Source organism: Epinephelus fuscoguttatus, linkage group LG20 (assembly GCF_011397635.1).
Source record: "Epinephelus fuscoguttatus linkage group LG20, E.fuscoguttatus.final_Chr_v1".
NCBI classification, from domain to species: Eukaryota; Metazoa; Chordata; class Actinopteri; order Perciformes; family Serranidae; genus Epinephelus; species Epinephelus fuscoguttatus.
The window spans coordinates 32,660,994-32,684,479 of NC_064771.1; the positions used below are offsets into that span (position 1 = coordinate 32,660,994).

Below are 23,486 nucleotides of genomic sequence, written 5' to 3' on the forward strand. Positions count from 1 at the left end.
TGTCTTTGTATCATCGAGAAACACCACGAAATTAGGGTTGCTACTCCTGTAGGATGCAGACAGTTAAAGCAACATCCTCCGTACATTAAACCTCACACTAATGAATAATAGTCAATAATGAGTTAAAAACAACGACACCTAGTACGACTGTGAATACTGCACATAAAGTGTTCATCCTGGTTCTCTCTTTTTCTTTCTATACTCTGCTTCACTGTTTCACAAAACGTGCTCTCGGGCACCGAAAGTTGGCACCAATTAATTTCACATGAATTGGTGCTTGATATCTCCGACGTAATTCAATCAGCACCCTTAAAAAAACGCAGTTCCCAACCCCGCTGATCAAGTGGGGCTAATGAGCTAGTTCTCAAGGTGTTTGGTAGGCTATAGCTCATGGCATTTTTTTGAGTAGATGTCCTCAGGGTCCACTTAGTTCTTAGCAGGGATGGGCATTTTCAGTAATTTCCATATTCGAGTACTCGCTTTAATTCATCATAGAGTACTCTAGTACTTGCAAAAAAGAAAAACACCTAAAACAAGAATAGTAACGTAAAATGGGCAACAACAGGAAACAAGTGCAGCTTGAAATTCATTACTGGAACAACAAGGTTTCAATTAGCCTATTAAAACATAAATTTGAAGTTATTTATTTATTCCGTAACTACTTATCCTGTTGGGGGTTGCGGTTGCTACCCTAGCTGACACTGGGCGAGAGGCAGGGTTCACCCTGGATAAGTCGCCAGACTATCACAGGGCTGACACATAGAGACAGACAACCATTCACACTCACATTCACACCTACGGACAATTTAGAGTCACCAATTAACCTGCATGTCTTTGGACTGTGGGAGGAAGCTGGAGTACCCAGAGGAAACGCACGCTGACACGGGGAGAACATACAAACTCCACACAGAAGGGCTCCCACACCCCAGGCTTCGAACTAGGAACCCTCTTGCCGTGAGGCGACAATGGCACCCACTGCAATTCAAAGTTAACATAAGAAAAATGAGTGAACTTTCTGTTGCTGCTGTTACATAGATTAGACACTGCGCTAAAGGACCATCTTCACAGATGCTCTCCTCCCAGTCACTTCCAAATCTGCCCAGCTAGCATGAGCTAACACAGCAGCAAAGGCTAACATCAAACACTAAGCCTTAAATGGTTTCAACATATTTACACCCACATTGAAACGGCCTAATTCTAACACTAAACCTGCTGTGTAAGTTAGCCAACTCTCCAACTGGAGCTCCTGCAGCAGTCGTCTGATGTCACATGATGAACAGATTATCTATTTTAAATTGTAAAAAATAGAAAAGTCATGTTCACATGTTGGACGTTGGGCAGCAATTACTGTCTACGTTGAACGAATACAGATGTCCAAATTTAGCACTCGAGTACTTTTGCCCATCCCTCAATCCTAGGGATCAAAACTTAAACCTTTCTCTAGTCAAACTGCAGGTCTTGGATATGTCTTGGATATGTCTAATACCAGAGTGGATCCAAGTGCACTCTCTCAGCATCAGCTCTGATCACAAGCTGAGTCATAATCATAAGGAGAGAGATGTGAACAGTAAGCGCTGTTCTTTTCAACCGCTGCTGCTTGTTAATTGACGGAGTATCCTGCTGCTGATGGTATTGGTGTTCTCTCTATCTGAATCTGTTTTTGGCTCTGATCTTATTATGCGCCGGTCTAACTGTCCCGGGATCAGTCCTCGGTTATAAAAATGTATTCATGTGTGTTGCGTTTTGGGCAGGTTTTCCACGGGTCTGTTTCAGTTGAAGAGTGAAGGCGAGGGTTTCACACTGCGCTACAGTCCTCCGCACTTGGAAGGCGACCAACCTCATCCGTCTTAAACTTTACAAGTTTTAACACTAATTAATTTTACACCAACAATCTTTAACCCGATCTGCTTTTCTAGGCACATGCATAAACATGAGCTCTATTTGGAGACAGATGATTCTCTAGCAGACCTCCGTGAGGGTGTCAGATGTGGTTGCACTTAACTCATGTTACTTCCCTGATGAAAATCATAAATACATCAAGTCTTAACACCCAAACCCAAACCCTTAATATAAACACATAAATCTAAAGTAAATCTGAGAATACTGGTTCTTTTAATTCTTGGTCCTGCGCTCTTATGTACCTCGGTGTTGGTTTAAGCTCAGACTTGCAGTGATCCTTTGGCCCCTGGCTGAGTGTTCAAACGGGAACCGGCTCGGTGAGTCTGTTTCACACTGAGCCCCTCTTTTTTTTTCTTCCTCTTTATCAGCACCTTCTATTTATAGCACCTTTGCTGCAGCGGCGCAGCTTAGTACAGTATGTTCCGTAAAACACAGTCCTCTCCTGACCACATCCCCAGGCATGCCTCTGCAGTCGTCTCCCACTGCTGCATGCATGAGTGTACGGAGACTGTTTATTATGGAGACAGGAGGAGTCGCACTCGCAATGACACACATACACACTCACAAATGCACTCACATAGCCTTGGGTGCACACACACACACACACACACACACACACACATAGACAGAGATACAGGGATACACAGACAGTGATAAACACACAGGGACACATTCAGAGACACCACACAAGGACACAAACACATTTAGGGATACAAGCAGACAAGGACACACATACAGAGTCAAATATAGAGTGATATACACATGGACACACAGACTGCGACTAAAAGGGACATCCAAATGACACTATTTAAATAAGACTGTCTGTAATGCATTAATTACATTTGGACAGTCAGGTCACTGATTCAAGCCTCTAAAAGGGGAATTTTTGATGGTTTTCGGAGCCACTTATGTAACTCAATTTCTTTAAGTATCGGAGGGTTAGCTGGACAAAAATCTACTTGAAGATGTCCTCTCAGGCTTTGTAGACTTTTATAGACTATCAATTACACCCTCAATCGAGAGGATAATCAGCAGATTTTCTAATAATGACAGCACGCACACTTTCATCCAAAGCACCTCACTTTTTTGCCCCATACACACAAACCAGGGAATTAAACCATCAACCATGCAGCCGCACTGACTCTGTAGGCTCATGCATTATATTCAGTATTTTACAGATGACTTTCACTGCTCTCAGAAATCACCGTGGGTGCTGTCAAAGTCAGGAGCTCACTTCACTTCTCATGATTTGTCTCCACATGACATCAAAAACTCATCCTTCCTCTCTGTTCTTCAGCTAAAAAAGACAAACTTGTTCACACTCGCAAAGATGTACAATGTTATAGGAACAGCCAAGTGTGTGCTTTACCTGCTAGTAGCATAAACACCGAGACAAGGTCACAGGAACATTACAAACATGGCACTTGACTGATATGACCTCAGCAGCCTCGCTCAGACTGAGGCAGTGTGTCGACAGGTCAAAGGTCAAGGCTGAGACTGCGTGTTGGCACACTGCAGCATATTGTGACTGCTGCATTCACACAGAATCAGGCAAACGGGATATCATGTTAGTCGACGAGAGCAGGAAGGTAATGTTAGGTGGAGCCAGCGATGATAACAGTAGACAGCACTGGAATCCAAAGTTACAATATTTTAACTTCTTTAACATGACATTAAATAATTTTATTACATTCTTCAAAATGACATCATCATGCTTGTTTGGTTTTGCATCCTGTCATTTCTTTGCCATCTAGATGTTGTTTGTCTCCCATCTGCCCTATCCCATGTGAATGCAGCATTACTGGCTTCACTAAAAACCACAGTAAAATTCCCAACGGTTAGTATTACCATTTTAAATTTGTTTTATCATAAAACCATACCGTGCTTTGAATAACTCATGGTAAATAACATCCTGCATCAACCTAAGTCACCAACAGTCTCCCAGATGCAGGTGCAGCACGCAGCATGGGTTTGTTTAGCTATTCTCTTGTTGACAGAGTGGGTGCACAGCAGGCAAACCCAGTGATGCTACTGGTCCCTTGTCCTCATCCACAGTGACACAGACACACGCCAAGTATTTCAAAGACAGGCATTCTTTAATGTTAATGCACATTTTATGTGTTTTCCATAAGATCACATATGTTACTGACCCAACTGCTTCAGAGCTTTAATCGTTGCAGTGGTAATCGGCGTCCAAATCAGTACTAAAGAGGCCAATGTCATCAGCGCGGTCACTGATCCTCGCCTCAAGCTATTTAACTGGCTGTTCAACAAGGAAAAGGAACAGGTGAGACAAGTCTACACAAATGCCCCAGATTGTCAAAATGATATTAAAACTTTACGTTCACTTGACACAAAAACTCATCCCTCATGAGCTTGACATAATCTTTATATGTGAAGACAACAATTTCTGAGCTTTGAGTTAATTTGACTAAAATTTTTGAAGCCAATTTTGCCTAACAACACCACCAATGTGCACTTCAAACACTGTGGTGTGTTGAGGCTAAATGGTTTGAGTTTCCGAGCATGCCGTGAGACAATGTGTTTAAGGCCATAAGCTGAAGAAAACGGTCTTTAAATGTGTTCTCCATCATATACGTTACTATATATTAATCAGTTTTTAGAGTGTACTAAAGTAGAGCCAGGTGGTCCTGTTGCATACCCTCGAACAACGAATATTTGTTAGTGATTAGTGCAGCTTTGAAGCCCTAAAAAGGTATCCTGGGCAGCCCGTGTATCGGCTATGTTATTATTTTAATGTTTATGCAACAAAAAGTGCTGCTTATTTTATTTGTGGTTTTCAATATAAAACATTTTCAGCACATTTTTATCAGTACTGCTATAATACTAAACACTGTGATGATTCTCAGCCCTATACTTTTAATGATGATAATGATTAATTAAACTGTTTTACATCTAATTGTGACTCTTCATGAAGTAAAACAAAACAAGCCATTTTAAAGCATTTTCTCAAACAAAACCACACAACTAATCTTCATTTATCTAAATCCAGTAATTGAATTTAACGGTCAACAGTGCAATAAACTTTGAAGTATTCAAAGATAAGGGAATGTGTGTTATGTGTATCTGACAAACAGCCAAAGTTTCTAACAGCACCTTCACCCACATAAACACACAACACGCACACACACACAGGTGTGTCTGACCACACTGGCACAACTTCAGCTAAACTAACCTTGACAGACTTGGCTGGCGTTTTACACACAGGGTGCTTTACCAAAAGGCACGTGGGCAATTTGTGTAATAGGGACAACACCTCAGCTGGCAGCGAAGCACCACGTCAAACAACAACAAAAAGTAAAGATCATTAAGTCACAAGGCGACAATCAGTGAGGAGAAGCAAAGAGGATCGTTGAAGTTTAACAAAGTAGAGAGTGAGAACTCTCCAGTCATTTGGGATTAATATGTATGATAATATGAGTCATACGTCTGGCCTCAGCACCGCTGTATCACTCTGATATTATTAATGATATCACTCATGCTGTCAGAGCTAATGTTCAACCAACCATCTAGTTAAATAAAAGAGAGGTGTGAATTTTGATCTAACTTTATTACACGGTCTATAAAAGTCCAGCAGACCTCTGCCCACAGTGGTGCAGGGAGAATATCCCAAAATGGCTTCAGACAGTCAGGTATGGCACGTTGGAACGAGCCCGATAGCTTATAGAAATGCATCTTTAATGAGAAGGTGCAGAGCACGGTTCACTGATCTGGAAGTCATCCAAAAAACAGTACAAAAGGTGGGCTGATGCATTCCTGTGCCCATCCCCTCCATACCTGCTGGAATGATTCATCCAAATATACATAACATGTTTGTGCACGCACTCATCTGTATGCATGTGGAAGTGGTTTGTCTGTGGAAGAAGGTTTAATGAATCCACACTTGCTTTGCCCCGTGTGTGTTTTTAATAATGTGGATGGAAAGACTCTTCCGCATGCCTTTGTAAAACTCAAACCAGACTGCACTAAGTGTCGTAGTGGAACTAACAGTTCAGACCACGTAGAGTTAAAAGTGTCCACCGTATGTAGCGAGCCAACGTTCCTAACCCCGGGCGTTTTAATACTCTTCCCTCTTCTCCGCCTTTATTGGAGTCCTCCAAAGTTCACTTCATTTGTGTGGCAAAGGAGTAGGAGGACTGGAATATTTGTGGCACGACAACAAAAGAGCTGGAATGCCCTTCTCTAAACTGGTTAATGCTGCCCACCACTCTCTGCCCTCTTCTCCCTCTAGTCTCTCTCAAATGTTCTGTTCTTTGTGTTTCTTTTCTATTTCACTCTCTGTGTCTTTGCCCCCTCTAGGAACAGCAGTCTGGTCCCGATTATGGAAATGCTCGCTGTATCCAGAGCTTTGTAACCTTGTTTACAGCAATTTGGACATAATAAACATGCTGACTGCAGATATACTGGCTTTTGTTTTGAGTCTTAGAGAGGTGCCCGTGGCCACAAAGAGCGCCTTTCTTGAGCAGAAGAGAGCTTTGAAATTAACACCACCTCTCTGCACCCACACCTCTAGGTTGAGACTATCGCTTGGCAGAGAGCTCACTATCAGATCAGCACAGATACATACATGCTAGTATACGCCGTCATAAAAACCCAGTATAGAACTGTATGTACCAGCGTGTTCTTACATGCACTCCCTCAGAGCGTGTGCAACAAAATGTCCCACTTTCTCTCCAACTAAGATGTACGTACTGTACTGTACTGTACAGCCCTACTTATCCACACTGATGTGTTACTCATTAAACTTGTAAACCAGCTCAGCCTTTCTGTCCTTAGCTAGAGGTAAAAGACCCTTTGAGGTCTTAGTCTGAGCCATACATGCTATCTTATCTATAATCCCATACAGCTGAGCCCTGATAGGGCGACACTGAGCTCATACACAACCAGGGCAGTATACAAGAGAAGGCGTTAGCCGTGGGCAAGCACTTTGAACCTGTTTTCTCCCTCCACGTGAGCGGTGGCGCAGCAACAGACTGGACTGTATGTAGCATATATAATGTGGCTGGGGCCAACTGTTTGTGCAGGAACTTGTGTTCATATCACTCCCTGCTGCACCTGTTCTGTGTCTCAACTGACACTGCCTTGGGGAAAGATTAAGCAGGGGGAGGAGGAGACGCAGGGGGGAGTGAAAGAGGGACAAAATGTAATGCAAGGATGTGGCCCTATAAGAACAAGTTGAATATAAACACAGCTGTGGTAAACATACAGAGAAGTGCTCCACATCCTCTGCTGTTATTAACAGATCAGTGACATCAGCGTGACTTACTGAAGTGTGACTGGATTTATGCATTTAGCCTTAAATCTCCACATGACCAGCCACATAAAATGACTCACAGCACACACACTGTACGCGGGGCTGTAAACTGTTTCGGTTTTAGCAGCTACAGTTGTGCGCAAAGTTCGGGCGCCTTTGTTTGTCATTCATGTGCAAATATTATTGATTCTTTTCATCTGCGGATGAATGTTTAATAAACCAGAGTATGAGGACGTGTCAGAAATAATGTTTCAAAATAATTTGGTGACTGCTGGATGAAAGCACTAACCCACTTCAGTCCTTTAGTATATGATAATTACACTCACAACAAAGGGAGGCTGTCCTCACCAAGAAGTTTGCTCAAATGCAACAACAAAGCGTCGGACTGGGACAGCACAGCCCGCACCTCACATCCTGTCTGTTTCCAACAGTCAGTGCGAGTTTCTTTTACCCTTGATCATAATCATTGAGTTTTTAGAGAGCCAGAGATTTTGGATTATATTTGACGGCATCAAAACATATGTAGGACTTTTTTTTTCAACCTGTTGGTTCATCTTTTCTTTTTATTTTGACAGGTTGTGTATTTACTGACAAAAACTGTTATAAAGTTGTGCGTTGGTATGACTGATTTTGTTTGCAACTTGTGTTTTGTTTGTACTATCTGTTAAACACATTTTGATAATAATAATGCTTACAATAATAATAATAAACTAATTTGTTTAAAGTGATGCAAACATAACCCCCGTCTTTCGCACATTTCTTTACTATGCTCTAGAAAATGCTCAAATGTATTATTTTATTTTATCACACTTTTTTGTTAAAAAAAATCAGATAAATGAATAAATAAAAAATAAAAAATAAAAGTAATAAATCCATCTTTGATCGGATTGTGTTCAAAACTGCAGACAATTTTTTAAAATCAATTAATCACTTTTTCTGATGAATAATTGTTTCGTTTATAAAATGGCAAAGAACTTTTGCAATCCCAAGACTTCTTCAAACAGACTAAAGCCCAAATATACACAACTTACGTATATTATATAATATCAGAAAAAAACACAGAAATCACTCAAATATTAATGTAGGGCCGTAACTAACAATTCTTATTATTCCAGCCTAACCTAACGTTACAGCTACACCTTATTTTGTCTGAGCTGTAGGTAGTAACTTGAATAAAACAAGATTCTGTTACTGCATCGGCTATTTCTCACTTCAGATTTTTCCAGAAACAAACAAAGTTTAACATATTAAGCGTTATTCTTGCATTTGGCCATGTCGTCAAGCTAGTTCGCAGTCTCTGATCATTATGTACTCACGCTACAGCAGGAAACAGCACTTCAAAATAAAAGCTTGTACTGGAAATTCACTGTACTTCAAAATAAAGTGTGTTTTTTACCAACTTGTCTTGTTTCCAAGTCGCTTGCGGTCCATTCAAAATGCAACCCACCAGTTGGAAACCACTGCATTAGTGTACTGCTCAGCTGTAAAATGAAAACGTTTGCTCTGGCCTGTGGGTGGAGCAGAGGTTTCGGCTCGCTATTATGGGGTGGGGGTCCCAACCGTTCTTATTTTACAGCTAAACAGTGCACTAAATTATGTTTCTGGAAATATTTGAGGCAAGAAATAAGCAATGCATTTGCACAGTGTGTGTTTTTGCAGATAGTGATAGCACAGCTGAAGACAGGAAAGGTGGGAAAGAGACAGGGATTGACAGCAGCAAAGGGCCGCAGGTTGGAATTGAACCCAGGTCGCTGCAAAGGGCTCAGCCTATATTGGGCGCACAGTCTACCAGGTGAGCTAGAAGTCATCCAAGAATCTTGATTTATGTATAATCAGCACTACCTACTTTAAAAGTTCAACAGCTGTTCACAAACAGTGATTGAGCAGTGTATTAGAGTCTCCTCGGCTCTGATTAGTTGTTTTCGTTCAGGGTCAGCAGATTCTTGCAAATGCCAGCAGAAGCAAATCAAGTGCGGGAACCGAGGGAGTGCGAACTTGATTTTTTTCACTGTCTCATGTACTACTGTGCGGATGTAGTGACAGTTTCAGCAAATATCACAGAACGTTACTTCATTATAAAAGTTACCAACTGTAGCTTTAATTGTTGGATCAATAAAACACCAGAAAACAGTGAAAAATGCCCAGTACAATTTCACCAAGCTCAACGTGGCATGATGTTATCTCTTGTTTTGTCCAACCAACAGCCCAAAACCTAATTTACTATAACGTAAGTAAAGGAACAAAACAAAATCTCGTATTTGAGAAGCTGGAACCGTCAAAAGTTTGGCCTCATTTAATGAAACATAATTTGAATCAATTACCAAACTAGTTGCAGATGAAGTGATGTCATTAATTAATAGATTAACCGACCAATGATGGCAGTTTCATATTAATGCTTAAATATCAAAACTATTAAATGCTCAAATGATGAATTTATCTACTTAACATATCAGCACTATCTGCCGCCCTCACAAATCATTCACATGGGCACTTTTATTGCTGTCAGAACACAACAGACACAAGGCAGCAATAACAAAAGCTGTTGTTCAAATGAATTGTGATACAAGTACTCAAGGTTTGATGTATTATCATAGCCAGTCGTCACATAAGTCATAGATGGGACAAATGTAAATGGACTACCTCGACAGACGCCCTGAGTGACGCTGACGCTGAACGAGACAGTTTACCAGGATGTGATAACGGTCCTGCACACGGCGGTTTAATTTATACGCCCCTCAACTATGTTTCATTACCATATATATTTGATGTCCCATCATGCCCTGTAATTATAAAGTGGTACGTTACACACTCTTATACCTCAGGGGAATCTAACCGCCACTAAGGGAATCAAAGCACTGCAGCATGCAGGTGACTACTAACGCCAGGAGCAGGTAGCAGTTTAACGTCTCTGAGGCTTTCATTTACAATAATGACCTATGATAAGGATCTATGTAAACACCCTGCTATCTTAGATCGACCTGCATAGCTTGGAAAATTTTGTCTTTCGACGGAACTGCAAAGCTGGAGGGCTGTACAAAATGTTCACAATGCTTCAGTATATAAACGTATCAACATGTCAAAGCTTTAGAGGCTTGTATTTTCTGTCAAACTGGCCTCACTGCAGTGTCAGGAAACGGGAGCTCCCAGAGAAACTTGTGAACTTAGAACAATGTGTCCAGTCTGGTTTGCTAAAAGAAGTCATTCATTGTTAGTCTGAAACTGGATAACACTTGATACAATCATATCTGTTTCACACCACGATATCCAGTTGGAAGTCTGACAGGAGCTGCAGCAGCGGCCGGCGATTCAGAGAGGCCTGATGTGGAAGATATACAAGTTACATTCATGTTGCATTATCGCTGAGCTGTGATCACAGGTTCCCGAGCCGGAGTCAAAGGGTTCAGACACTCAGACAGCAAATTGCTTTCTTTTTTTTTCGCTGACAATTTTTCTTGCAAACATTTCAGCCGTCATCACGCCGCACACTGTAATCGATATGTCAATCTTCCTTTCTGTCACGGCCTGAAATCCACATGAATTTCACAGCATGTGAGATACACTATAAAAAATGAAAGTCAGTTCTGTAGGCGAGTACAGCTGCGCAGCCTGTGTCCTTTGAGGTGCTGCAGATTTTAAATGAATGTCAGGGTTGAAAGGGAACACGACTTCTTATTTTTTGTTGTGCGCCGAGACTCGGGCATGAATTTCTGATGGCTCGTCTGAAGGTTGAACACATCAATCTTTTAAACTGACTTAAAGGTTCCTGTGTGGAGTTTTTGGGCCAGACTGATGTATCGGCGCAGCTGATATTATCAACCGAGATATATCAGCGCTGGTGTGTCATGCTGTCAAAAAAGTAACAAGAAATTTCTGTAGACATGTCAGACATGTCAGGCATGACAGGCATGCCAATGATATGTTTGAGGTAGTTTTGAAATAGTGTCCCTTTACATAGTCTGTCCTTATGAGAGCAATGACAAGTTTATTCTCTAGCTGCTGCATGGTCAAAATAACAGCATGTATATCATTTTAATATGGACATGGTGTCAGCCTCAGAACTCCAGTGCTCGCCCAGATCTGTTTTTGACCACAGGTGGTGGTAGCATGGAGCAGTGTTTAGATAAGCAGGTTTCTGTTTGTTTGCATCTTGCTCGGGCACTTGCGTTATGTTATATGTCAAATATATGCTGGTTCCAGCTTCTCAAATGTTGCAGCGACCTACAACGACTTTGTAGCATTCCTAGTCATTTACCGGGACCTTTCCGGGACATTTTCCAGGAGTTTTTCCTGATAATACAGGACAGCACTTGCTCACAAATATAAGTAGTTTCATTTACCAGTAGGCCTAGTATTGACACATTTATCCGCGGTTTTATTCCCCTTTATTTTAGGATAAAAACTTTTCATGATGAAATGTCTGAGGTTAATTATAGGTGACGGCTGCACCAATCACTGCTAACTGTACAACAAGGTCATGTGGCCTTTTAAAAAGCCGACATTGATCCATGTTATACCTGTCAAGTCTTAAATGAAACAACATAGTAATTTATTCTTAAAAAAGTGTAATATCCAAGTGGCATACTTTTCAATCATCCCTCAGTAGGTCAGAAAGTGTCTAAAGGTAGCCATGTTATATAGCCTACAAGACTCGATTGCGTAACTGTGGTGGCTGTGGCTCAGAAGGTAGAGCAAGTTCTTCACTAATCAGAAGATTGGCAGTTTGATCCCCGGCTCCTCCGGACACATGCAAGATAAGATGTAAGATACTGAACGCCAAATGTCAGCGTGTCTAAGTGTCTAAACTAAGAGGCAGGTGGCACCTTGTATGGTAGCTATGACTGCATGTGTGAATGGATGAAAGTAACATGTAGTGTGGAAGCACATTGAGATTTACAGTTTGATGACTCCAGGAGTTGAGATGGAGGGACAAAACCAAATGAAAACCCGTAAGCATAACGTTAGCCTGCTAGCTAGCTGAGTAATGTTAGCTAATTTCCAGTGGGCTTCCTGAAAAACAGACTCGTTGCCGAAAAGATTGCTGCAATTCTGCTCAACTTCATGTCTGGTGTAAACTGACATACAAAAGGGGGCGCTTTGAAGTGTCAAATGTTGCTGATCATACACAGCTTATGCTACATACAATCATTTTCAAACAAAATATGCACCTAGGTTTACGCAGGTAGGTAAAGTTATCCAGAACAACATAGGTTATTCCAGAATATGCTGATTTAAAGATCAACAGTTCAATCCCCGGCTCCTCCAGTCTGCATGTCAGAGTATCCTTGAGCAAAATACTGAACCCCATATTGCTCACAAAGGCTGCTCCATCAGTTTGTCAGCACCTTGTACGGTAGCCTCGGGTAGATGGGGGAATGTGATTTGTAGCGCAAGTGGTGGTCGGAAGACTAGAAAGGAGCGGCGCAACGTCCAGGTGTTTCCATGATTAGAAAACTAGTCTCTAACTTCCAGGTGGTCCAGGTTGCGTAGGAACACTGCTTTAGATGTGGATTACTCTCAGTACAAACAAGTTGCGGTACAAACAAGGTATCAAGGTATTATACAAATGTAATATGAAAGACAGACAATCTAAACACATCTGGCTTTTGGAGACATCATATAGACTTTTGCTTCACCTTAGCACTCTGCACTGTAGCACCGATCAACTCCAGTTAAAAACACAGACACATCCCTGAGAGGTAAGCAATCATCACCACCAGCACTCTCTACTCTCCGCCGACTGTGGTTTACAATAAACCGCCTGACCCCAAACACAGAGTCTGTCTTTAACACAGAGGAACGCATAAGAATGAATGAAATTACAGAGTATCAACACAGAGCTGCAAAAGAGGAACATTTTCAGCTTTGCTGAGAGGAGGCAAAAACCACTTCCTTTCAGTGAATGAGAGAGCTGTCCAAGAAACCGCACGGTTTCATAAAATACCACCCACTCTATCTCTACGATGCTGCAACCTAATATTGCAGCTGCACCTTGTTTATCCTGCACAACAATAAAACCATATGGCAGAAAGCAGAGAGCCCTCGCAACAAAAAGCCCCGACACGTTGCATCGTCACGCCTCCACCGCCACTCTGCGACCCAGCCAAGCCTCCTGGCTACAGCGCAGGTAAAGCCACCTATCACAGTATTAACACAAAGACAAATTAAACCGCACAAAGATGAACGCATTCAAGCTGGTATTAAACAGAGTCATCATTCTGTTATTGTTTCCTCAGTTCCTGGAAATGTCATTTAGCAGCACGGCTTGTAATTGTCTTTTTAAATTAATTCCCGGCTTCTTTGCAGAATAAAAACGATATTCTGTCTAGACATCTCAGAGCCTCAAGGCAGGTTATTAAGTTAGTTTATTGATTACTGAGAAAAAATGCTTATTCAAATGTCACTAACCTAAAAGGAAACAGTATTTATGTAGCGACAGCTTGCACGCACATCCGTCTGACTGTAATGGTTTCATTCTAAATGTCATTGTGTCTCTCTTCTGCACAGCATTAACGGTCATAAAGCTTACTTCTTCCGGTTAGTGCCAGGCAGGGCTTGAATGGCCATCTGAGAAATTCAATTCACTCAAATTGAAATTGAGGTTTAGTACGGGAGCTGTCCAAAAGCGTGCGCTGGGATTACCCAACCAGGTGGTGAGTCACACTGTCGGAGAATAAAAGTAATTCAACCGCTGGCTCTGAGCCCACACACAGTTTGCCCATCCTGCTTTACGGATCCCCAGCACTCCCTGGTTGGAGATAAATGTCAGCAGAGCTCAGAGATTATCTGTGTATGAATTCAGATGTATTTAGACTCTGTGTGTGTTTGTATTTGTCTGTGTGCGTGTGGATGTTTGTACATATTTGTCCATTTGATTATGTGTGTGCATGTTTGTATTTGTGTCTGTGAATGTGTGCCCAGGTGGGGGGTGTGTGTACTCGTTTGTGTGTGTGTGTGTGTGTGTGTGTGTGTGTGTGTGTGCCAGAGTGGGAAAGCGATTCTCCTGATGGGCATGACAGATGGGCAGGGAGTGGTTCAGCTCGTTCTCTCCGCCACCTGAGAAACACGAGGGCGGGATGTGTGTGCCGGAGCAGCGTCCGTGCTCACCTCTCATCCTTCTGACAGCAGCTGCTTTGTTTTGATTCATGTACTAGGCCCTTAAAAAGGTGGACTAATTGCTGATGTGAAGTTGTGCTGCACATCATCACAGAAAATAGAATCTACTGTAAGTGGAGTGAGGTTGTGTTCTGTATCTTTATCAGCAAAGACCAATGTACAAAACATTCATGTTTAGTCAGTGCTGACCGTCGCTTACAAATGGCAGCAGATTCTAGCGATTTCAGCTCAGCTAATCAAAGTTAAAGGAATACTTCACCCCTCAAAAAGGACCATTTGTGTATCAATTACTCGCCCACACCCTCACAATTACTTTCCTTACATGCCTCAGTGAACAAACAATCCAAAACCTGAGAAAATTCTTGATGAATTGAAGTCGAAACTTCATTTAACTTCCTGAAAACAGGAGTTGCTGATCAACCACTGCCTCGATCGGTCATTAGTGTCACTGGGTGACTTTGGTGAATCTGAACTGACCCTTTAAAACACCAGAGTCACGCAGTAACACACACTAACTGACAGCTGAAGTACATGGAGCACAGATGCGGCCTGTCTCGCAGGGTTTCATACCTGCTACACTGACTCCGTCTCTGCAGCTTGTGGTTGCTGCAAGCTTCACTGTGTGTGTATCGAGTTTTGCCAAGTGATAATGCAGTTGTTTACACAGGGTTTGGGAGCACACAGGCTTTATTATTAAATGGCACTGAATTAATTAAGTGGATTGCTTTAACAACAGGATGCATTGATTTGATTGATTTAATTTAATGTGAAATGTAAGAACAGACACAGGGTTGCTGTGCTGCACTGCCTCTGATACAATGAGGTGCTCATTTTTATCATTTTTAAATGGACTATACTCGTTTTTTAAGCAGTTATATGTAGTTTTCACTTGTGTGAGGGCTGTGAACCGCCGAATATAGAGTTGAGCAGCATGGCGTCAGTGTTCAACGTAGCTTCAGTTGATTGTATGGTCACTGTCTGCTGCGGGCACGCTGCAGCTGACATGTGGCACTGTGCCTGTGTCCCGTGTATTTTGGACATAAGTGATCAAGGCAGCGGTAGACCAGCAGCTCCTGTGTTCAGCGAAGTAACATTGCTGCTTTTGTCCATGGAGTCTGGCTTTGAAGAGCGCATAGATAAGTTTTACTTGTCGTATGGTATGGGTATGGAGGCATGACAGAAAAATACTTTCTTTGCAAATTCAACGTAACACTGTGTGAGTGACTGACTGGGGGTGAAGTATTCCTTTAATGCTGTGCTCTGCAAAGACACACCATCTCTGCACAGAGAAGGATGTTATAGGTAGTCGAAGGCTGAAGTGCAACCAGTGTGCACACAGATACACAAATCTTACTCAACATCTCCTCAGCATGTGGTGAGGACCTGAGCCTCAGACCAACTGTTGTTGATCCAACTTCCTGCGGGGAGGTAGATTCGAAGCAGAAAAAAAAACCCTCATGTTTACGTGACACAAGACACAGGCACATGAATGCCGAGGAACACCCGTTCACATTCACATATGTGCAGCAGGGAGAAACATGTTCAAGCCCAAAGTCACTTGCCAAAGGCCAAAATAAAACTTGGCTCTCTCTGCGAGCCGGAGTCAGCACCCTGCCAAAAGAGAACAAAGCACCACTTTCCAATGTCTAAAATCGGGAGTGAACTGTGTGTCTTTGCGGTTCAACAAGTCTTCTCTGGTAAAACAATCTGGCTTATTGTGGCACGTCAATTTTCTGTTGTAGGAACCAGAGCATGTGAGCAGGGCGGAAAGGTGAGAATTGCTCAAAGCTGCTCCATGCAATATCGCTCACCAGCTCGCTCAGTTTCCTCCTGAAATTACTGCGTGAAGTCCTTTGTCGAGCACGCAGCAGCCAAATTTTTGAAAGGCAACTGTGTGCCTGCCATACACAGATGCATTCTGAATCGGGCATGCTTCAAAGCATGGTGTGAGCTGTACCAGCGCAGAATTGGATGGGGATGGAGCGGGAGATAAGGCGAAGCTCCAACTTTTAAAAAACCCCGCTCTGCACTCCCTGCTCAGCAACCTCCCAGTTAAACTTTCATTTGTGTCATACATCAATAATTTAAGCTTATCAACTTATTGGCTCTGACTTGGGACTTCCTGCATTTGGAGCAAGTAGCTCATAAAAATAAGGCATGCAAAACTCAGTAGGCGTCACCTTCTACTTCAATGTGTCTACATATCAATGCATTTCATTTGTGTTAAGCTAACTACTTCTGCTTTCTCAGCCAACAAAAGACAATTAGTGATCTCAATTCTATTGTTTGAGTTTTTAAAACTAATTCAAAACTGCAGATTCAAGAAACTGCTATCAAACCCCACTAACAAGTGCTTTAACCCGCTGCACACCTATCGATGCACAGTACAGCGCTTGGCCTTGAGTACACATATCAATCATGAAAATGCAAAATGAAAGGGATCATAAGTCAACATGAGCGCTGCTGTGAAGCAGAGGTGTGATTTGTCACTGGCACACAGCGTGGTAGCCTTTGGATAGCGGCAGTGGCGAAAGGGAAAAGTGCAAGTTCAACACTGTGCAAGACAACGCTCTTCAGGAAGAGCGCTGACTGCTGCAGCTCGGGGTCTGTGAAGTGTGCAATGCTACAGTGGCCTGCCGCCAGCAGATGTAGAGAAAAACTGTCCCAAAAAAAAAAAAAAAAAGTCTGTTGCAGCACCAGGCTGATTCCACAGTGTCCATTTACTGCCTTGTCAGCTCCAAGTCATTCCTCAGAGCTCGACAAAAAAATGCAGGATGTGGACATGTTTATCACTGCTGCACAACGGAGACAGAGCGTTCAGAGATTATAACAACATAGATTGTTATTTTAGAGAATATCTAAAGTGTAATGCGTCTAATAATCCATATTCAAAAGGGTGTGTGAGCATGACTGAGTGTATGACAAAATGCAAAGTTTTCTGACATGCAATTTGATTTGTAAATGAATGCTGGCACAACACATAAACCTGCTGTCTATATGTGACACCCTCGTGCTGCGCAGGTGGCCGAGAGAGAACGCTGCGCTCAAACCTCTCATCTGATGACAGATGAGGAGAAGCTCTCAGAATAGAAAGCTGCAGCCTTTTGGAATTTGGATTAAATCATTCTCCAGTTAAGTCCTGACAGGCAAAAAGCACAGGAAGCTGATGAACGTGTCAGTGAGCTGAACATATGTGGACAAACTGGCTCCGGGAATGTGACACGGAGGGAGTCCACGTAAGAGATTTACTTTAAACACTTTCTTGAAGGACAGTTTACCCCAAAATCAAAAATACAGATTTTTCCTCTTCCCCGTAGTGTCTTTTATCAATTGTTGGAGGTATCGACCGTAGCGATGTCAGCAGTAATGTCCCTTTCCAGAAAGCATGACCCGGTTACTCAAGATAATCCACAGAACACTTTGAAGGCAGCTTCATTCTTGTAGGAACTTTTTTCTCTCTACTAAACGATCACTGTGCAGAAGGAAGTGTGCATACTGATAACTCACCTAGCACGACTGAGCTAGCTAAGGCCAGGAGGACATCATTCAAGAAGTATTTCACTGCTGTGAAGATGGTCTTTCAATAAAACTAGGATGTCTACACAGTAGAAAAATGCAAATACTTTTGAAATTGGTCCCACAGAACCCGGGAAACTGCCGACTGACATGTTTTGCATCAGTTCGGTGGAGTTTATTTTTGGGGTGGGGTATTTAGGCACTGGTTAGATGGAGGGAAGTTTACCGCAACTCATTTATACATACTACCAAATTTGTTTTAATACAAAGCTGGTTGAAAATCAGCAAAGTATTCCTTTAATGTTTCCGACTTGAGCCTCTCGTCCATGAGTAGATGCACACTTCCTTCTGCACAGTGATAGAGTTAGCGGGTATGGAAAGAAAATAGTTCCTTACAACAAGGTCTGTGGATTATCTTGAGTAACAGGTCATGATTTCTGCACAAAGACACTGCTGTTGGGTTTTATTGGTACTCTGAGCACCACAAGCTGAGTGCCATTTAGTTCCATTATACTGGTGAAAAGGCAGACACCTCTGCAGCCAATGGCTCCAACACTCAGCAACTCACACCAAAACAATCTAGACTGATAAACAGCACTGCAGATGAGAGAAGAAACACACATTTTTGATTTTGGGGTGAACCGTCCTGAGCAGTTGAGTGTGTAGATGAGCGATATCAATGCATGGATGTGTGGCATGTGTGCTGTGGAGGTGCTGCAGGTGCAAACCCAGCAGACAATGATGGATGTTAGCTGTAGGAAGGGAGAGACAAAATGAACACATGGCCTAGCTTTTATAATCCTACAGGACCCAGGTGAGCCTAGTCAGGTGATGACCCTCCCATGTCAGCCAACTGTCTGATGAGGTCAGCCGGGACGGCCTCCAAGACAGTGGGAGGGGCGTCACACATATGTGCTGTGCAGCTCAGATGTACTATACATACAGGATCTGATATCTGCACCTGTGGAAATGAGACACTGTGTTCCAGCATGGAAAAATAAAACCAACCCCACCTCCCCACCAGCCTTTTGACTCAGTGACACTATCAGCGTAACTATACACTTGCGGATCCCACTGATGTAGGTTCACAGTTAATTATGTGCTGAGACAAGAATATTAAGTGACTTGGCAGAACATATGTCGGCCTCCAGAGGTGTGCAAAAAAAAAAAACTATGAAAACATTTCTTACCTTTGTGGTCAGTTGTCTTCACTTCAGCACTGTTTCTTTACATTTCATCCCAGCTTTCATCCCCACGTAGCTCTCAGGGAACTCTGTAATCAGAACACACAATCTGTGACTCCTTCATATCTGTGCCAACAGGAGAAAAAAATCCACCAGGCCAAACACTCCAGGGAGTGAAAAGGCTTACGGAAAGATCCTGCAAGACAGGAGTTAGCCAAATCCTACACATAGCCACAGCTCTGCACAAGGAAATCCACATGGCCACTGATGCATGCATGTACTGCCAAGTCAGGGATGACATGGGAGGAGTCTCAGAGTTCAACAGAGGAAAATCCCCGAAGGAGGTGCAAGGTTTCCTAGTCTATGCAAACCGATGTTAGATTTTCATGTGACCAGCTTACCACTAAAAGGCTTAGTAGTCTAATCCTTTAGCCAAATGAAGTGTCTAACTTAAGGCTTAGGCTGGCCAGAGGAATCAAAGCAAGTTTATAGTATGAACCTTGCTAGACTTTCAAAGAGCCAGGAGTACACAGGAATGCACTGATGGGGCAGGTATTAATCATCTCTTTGGCTGCCTTACTCCTCATGCAACAAGGCCCATTATTTACACCCGTGATACTACTTCAATAAAAGAAAGGCTTCAGGCAACATTAACCAGACAGGTTTCATTAGCACTTATACTTCAACTCAAGATGTCACAATCCTGGCAGCAAACGGGAATAATTAGTGGTCACACCTCAACACACATCATCAAGGTGAAGTTGAGAGCTGCACCCGTGAACGTGCGAATGTGCAGTTGTCACTGTCAAGTGCATTGTTGTTAAGAGAGAAAGCGTGCAAGCTCTGCATACCTGTGCAGAAACTTTACCTCAGAAATCCACATAATAGCCGTGGCCTTGATGCACGTAGTGCTCAGCTGAATTGCATTCAACTTTTGTGCGTCACATTCAGTCATCGTACACTGAACAGCACCAAATCTGGACTCTCTGCATTGGATCACATAAAGTGACTGGCAGAGGCAAATTGAATAATGCTTCACGTCTGTTTTCACGCACATAAACATTTGCACTCAGTCACATAAACACATCAACACACAGACGTGCTGTGTACACAAATGAACATGACACACATTTAAACAAACATAATTCAGGAATAGACACAAAGACAATGAGATTAGGGCTGCAACTAAAATAGATTTCATTCTCTTCATTTTTTAAATATTTAATATAACATCAAGTTAGGGGTGCAAAGATGAACCGATGATGGGGGGGTGAGAGATTTGTCTACGTTGACACACAGCAACAGATCCGACACAAATCCTGCACAAAATTAGGAAATAAATCGATACAACTTCCAAAAAAAAATCTTTTCAAGTTATTCCCTGTGTGCCCGTGTGTGTGTGAGACTTGCTCCTCTCCCGCTGTCTCACTATGATCCCCGATCAAAAACCTGCTTCAAGACACCCACAACATTCCCACGCTGAAGACATATCAGACTACTGCGTACAATGCGGCATGAAGTCTTCAAATATCGTGTAATGTAATAAGTCAGTTGCACATCAAACCTCACTAGGCATGACAGAAGGCAAGGTATTACTGTAGCTGACAGTAGAGTGACTGAGAGGATGAGGCAACACAAGGCCAGTAATGCTAACATTAGCAGCTAATGCTACATCCAGCTGGGCCCTAACTCCTCCTGATTATAGAAGCTATGTGCCGTTACGGTGCTACTAAAAACTGTTCCTTTTCCTGACATTGAGGACTGGGTTTCCTTGAGAAATCATAAGGAGGTGTGTTGATGAAACGTCACTGTGAGTTATCTAATGATGTGACAAGGCTCAGGGGTGTGAGAGCGCGACAGCTGATTTAATGCTGTGAGATGAGTCAGCACAGAAAAGCTCCAGTTTTTCAAGTATGACTCCAGCCCCTCTACAGCTTCACACTTTCCCAGCTGTGGGAATCTTGTGGAAGACCATCTAAGTGTTGTGTCTGGGATCCATCTAGGGATGAGCGATGACATCGGTATCAGTGTACTGGCTTTAAAATGAGCTATGACAATTGGCCAACATGTAATGAGTGAATATGACATACACTGAAGACCATTGTCATGTCTCCGTCAGCTGGTGGGCCGTCACGATAAGAGAATACACGCATAATATGATGTCACTTCGACAACAGACGAGACCTGATGCTTGGTAAGATTAGGTGGGAAAAAAGTGTATATATTGATATTGGTTATCGGCAAAATAAGTTGTTAGATATCTGCAAAAAATCCAATATCGTTCATTCCTAGATCGATTCATCAACAACATAAACTCAACTGCCTTCTCTGAGAGACATGCTAACTGCTAGCCCGCTAACAGGCCGGCTAACCCTGTAAGCTAGCTCATTCTCCAGCAGTTTTCTTGTCTTGAAAATCAGTCCATCTGTGTCTATAGCCCCTTTTACACTGCCGGATTTTCCGCGAATGTTGAGCTGTTTTACCAGCAAGCTGCGAGCGTTTAGACACACAGAGCCGGATCGGCAAGTTGATCCGAGGTGCCCAATTTTCCGCCTCATAGAGTAGTCATATTGGCGGAACCCTTTTAGTTTAAAAAGACCGAGTCGGTTGTTGAAGACTTGTGGGAGGAGCTGTTGATGACGCCGCACGTGCGACCCACTGGAGTGGATAAACAGGAAACAGCTGATAGCAGGAATTAGCGAGCAGCTGGTAGCAAGATGGAAACACAAACCTGACAGACACTGTAAAGATGAGCAACTGGGGAGACAAGGAATTGCCTCCTTGCCCTCACAAACGAAGAGGCCATTAACCGTCAGATGACGGGGACGGTGAAGAACGGGCCGACTTACGCCACACGCTGAGCCACACGTTTTGTTACTTGCTCACGCCCCCCATTGCCCCGAAAAAGGCGCATTCTGTATGAACAAAAGTAGGTAGGCGGCATTTTGCTGCACTCCCCGATTTTGTCTTTATTCTGCCAATGCTGAAAAAAGACTGATTGGGCTTTCCTGCAAATTTGCACAATTCCTATCTAAAAAGGGCTTGTTTCTTTTCTTGTCCCCCATGTTTTCTATACCCTCCAGCTTAGGACTAGCATCACCTGATGAGTCTGTAACAGTAACAAATAAAGAAAGATGACACTGACCAAGGAACAGAGTTAGAAAAAACACACACACACACATATGTTCTCTGTACTTTAATCCTCATACTGCAAACTTTGCACATCGCTGATTCGTGCACAACACTGCACGGCTCTTTCACTTGAAAAAACAGATATATTTTTTACATATCTTTTATGTTTTGCCCCGTTATGATCATTAGGGAATAAATTCATTGTGTGTGCAAACCTACTTGGCAATTAAACTTCTCTGATTTTGAGAGTTTCTGAGGCAGAAGACATAATTTCCTGTGGCATTTTTAATTCAGTATTTGAATTATGTTGAATTAAAAAATGCACTTTATTCGTCCCCTCGGGGTGAATTAATTTTTTCATTCTGCTATTTTTCCTGATTTACACACACTGACACACACATCATGATATGTGGAGGGATGTCAGAATGATGGGTAGCTGCAGCACAGCGTCCTGTGCCATTACGGGGTTTGGTGACTTGCTCAGGGGCACCTCTGCAGCGCCTCGTCCGTCTGGGACTTGAACTTGAACTGACAAACTGAGCTACTGCCACTCCCACAACTGGCTTTTGAGTCACAGAATATCATATTACAAATTTGTCTTTATCGTTTTAGTATCTGATCATAAAATGTTTATCTACATATGTAGGATAACGAGAGAGATACACACCCCTGCGTGTGGTTAATGAAGTGACAAATGCTTGCGGCAGGTAAGAACAAGCCAAATGTTTTCAAAATGCATTTCATTAACTTCTCGTCTTTCAAGCTCTGATTGAGACCAAAATAAATTCATTGATACACACACAGTCATTACATAATAATGGTCTGTCTTTGGCACACGTGTTGAATCATTATCTCATGACATTCAGCCAAGTAGCACCACGACATTCTCACCTTTCCACCTGACTTGGCAGGCAGCACACATACGGACACTGAGACGACAATAAAATAATTCTTCCTTGTAGCACGTGAACATGACTGCTTGTTGGCGGCCTTATCAAAAGAGACAGAGCAGAATGGGTGGCCTTTTGATATCAGATTTAGTCTCACAAATCAAAGTCAGCAGACAGGAGCTGTCCTCAGGTGGAGCCTTCTTTCAAATAATGCAGTTAAATATTAAAATTCTGCAAATACAATTGTACACCTCATCCCAGCTGCACTCATCGCTGACCTGTGATCATTTCCAAAGTATATGCTGCCTGACATTTTCAAAGGCAGTGAAGCCTATTGAAGAGCCTTTAATTTTTAACAGAATGCACTGCAGAGGTCTGGTTATATATCGTTAAATATTTGAGCATTACTTCCAAGAGACCGAGGCACGACCTCTTCCATGACTCAGATCTGAGGTGAAGTACTCGGGTCTCTTTAAG

The 23,486-nt window shown here is 42.6% G+C and overlaps 1 protein-coding gene across 2 annotated transcripts in view; it reads right to left on the reverse strand.

Annotated features, from left to right (window-relative positions):
- Positions 1-23,486, reverse strand: part of thrab (thyroid hormone receptor alpha b) — a 235,034-nt gene that overhangs the window by 180,960 nt on the left and 30,588 nt on the right. For both annotated transcript variants that reach the window (XM_049564453.1, XM_049564450.1), the window contains exon 2: positions 18,994-19,076. The gene's annotated coding sequence lies outside the window, so the exon portion shown is untranslated. The remainder of the gene's footprint in view (positions 1-18,993; positions 19,077-23,486) is intronic.